Here is a 2,534-nt window from a genome sequence, read left to right on the forward strand (position 1 = left end):
AAGATTAGGCACAGAAGAAAGAAAGAAAGAAAGAAAGAGAGAGAGAGAGAGAGAGAGAGAGAGAGAGAGAGAGAAAGAAAGAAAGAAAGAAAGAAAGAAAGAAAGAAAGAAAGAAAGAAAAAACCATGCACTTCCCGAGAGAACAGCAGAACACAGAATCAACAGAAACTACATTGCAACTGCAAACTTGAAAACACACCTATACATCAACCCAAAAGCTAAAAGAAAACAAAGAACTTTATAAGACCCTCATGACAGAGATAAACAATCACATTTCAATAATCAGCCTCAACATGAATGGACTAAATTCACCACTAAAAAGACACAAAATGGTAAACTGGATAAAAAAAACCATGACCCAATAATTTGCTGGGTCTAGGAAACTCACCTCACCATAAGGGATGCACACAGACTCAAAGTTAGAGGATGGAAAATGAGTTTCCAGGTGAAGAGGTCACAAAAGAAGGCAGGAGTCATGATCTTAATAACAGAAAAAACAAACTTTAAGCTATAAAAAATTTAAAAAGATACAGAAGGTAAAAACAATGATAAAAGATTCAATTCATCAACAAGTATTATCTATCCTAAACATATACACACCCAATATGGGAGCACCAGCATTTATAAAGCAACTACTAAGTAAACTTTAAAAAAAAGATATTATCTCTAACATTATGATAGCTGGGAACTTAAATATCTCTCTAACAACCCTAGATAGATCATCGAGGCAAAAACTCAACAAAGAAATCCGGAATCTCAACTTGACATTCAACCAAATGGACTTAATAGATACCTACAGACTACTTCACCCAGCAATCACAGAATATACATTCTACTCATTGCCACATGGAATGTACTCCAAGATCAATCACATCCTCGGATATATATCAAGCATAAACAAATTTCATAAGATTGAAGTGCCATAAACCTTCTCAGACCACAGTGGAATAAAAATAACCAACAAAATTTCCCCCAAACCCAAAAAGACATGGATACTAAACAGCATAATGCTGAACAACTACTGGGTCAATACGGAAATTAAAACAGAAATTAAAATACTTCCTGGAAACAAATGAAAGTGAAGAAACATCCTACCAAAACATCTGAGGTACCACAATAACAGTTCTAAGAGAATTTATATCTCTATAAACATACATCAAGAAGATGGAAAGACCACAAGTTAACAGTCTAACAAGACACCTAAGGGAGCAGGAAATATAATGCCACCAAAACCCTAAGTTTAGCAGAAGACTCCAGGTCACCAAAGTAAAAGCCCAAATATGGGACATAGAAGACAAAGATATCACAGAAAAAAATCAACAAAACAAAAAGTTGGCTCTTTGAAAAAATAAACAACAATAATGGAGTCCTAGCCAGAATGACCTAGAAAAGGAGAGAAATGAAATAGTGGTGCCAGTTGTGAGAAGATGGCTGCTCTGTCATGGGGTGACTTTTGTGCTGGTCCTAAGAGGGTTACTGAGGGATCTTCTCTTATGACCTTTATGGAGTGAGGTACGCAGATGGTGAAAGTTTCCTTGTCACTCAGTCAGCAGAGCTGGGGGCAGAGGAACCAGTTGCCAGCCCACAGTGGCTTTATTGACTGCAGTCTGAGAGGTGCACCATGTTCCAGTGCATGCAGTGCCATGCCGTGCTCGCAGACTCAGTGCATCTTGCCTGGGATCTATCGTGATTCCTCGGGCCCATGGTCTTCTCCAGAGTAATGAATAATGTCACTTTGGAAGCACCCTTGCTAGTTGGCATTGAAGGTTCACTCAAAGGCATTACTTACAAACTTTTATTCTGTGGTTCCTGTGGAATTTCCATTGTTTTCCATCCATATTCTACTCATGCTGCCCTGGTTACCTTGAAAGGTCACTTCTGCCTTTCCAGTGACAAAATGCCATGCTATCTCTTAAAAACAAAAGCCAGGGTAAATGCATCTGAGATGGATAGTCACAATGTGCCTCTATCGGAAAAGACTGCAGAACTGTAAGAGAAGATAGTGCTAATGCATACTTGCTTAGATTCACCTTAGATACTGAATGAAGTGACTCCAGAAAACTGACCCAAAACTAATGTCTGAGTGTCAGTTCAGACTTGATTGTTACCTTCAACAAGTACTGTTTGGTCCTTTCTTTAAAAAGACTGACTCCAAGAAAGGGGTCAAAAGTGGTTTACCTCTAGGCTGATTTCTAAATGATTTGTGAAACTGTCTTTAGATGAGAAACAAGAGTCTTCAGTCCAGGTTTTAAAACTATTTCCCTTAAGAATTTATTTTTACTTCTTATGATTTTATAAAAATTATCTCTGAAAACATCTTTAACTGTAAATTTAAGAATTAGGATGCACTGTTACATGGTTGGTCTGAAAATAGAGTAGGGCTTAATTTGGGCTACTATTAATAGCATTCTTGCATAGAGAAACTATTATGAATACTGATCTTTTTCTTAAGTAAAATATAAATACATAATATTCTATAGGTAATACTTAATAAATTGAATAATATGCGATTTGTCCCTTTGCAGTTTTAAACT

The 2,534-nt window shown here is 36.8% G+C and overlaps 1 pseudogene; it reads left to right on the forward strand.

Moving 5' to 3' along the window:
- Positions 1–1,427: 1,427 nt before the first annotated feature.
- Positions 1,428–2,065, forward strand: LOC103262623 (annotated as a pseudogene).
- The last annotated feature ends 469 nt before the right edge of the window (positions 2,066–2,534 follow it).

Source organism: Carlito syrichta, unplaced genomic scaffold (genome assembly GCF_000164805.1).
Source record: "Carlito syrichta isolate Samal-C Ts95f unplaced genomic scaffold, Tarsius_syrichta-2.0.1 Scaffold304572, whole genome shotgun sequence".
Lineage (NCBI taxonomy): Eukaryota > Metazoa > Chordata > Mammalia > Primates > Tarsiidae > Carlito > Carlito syrichta.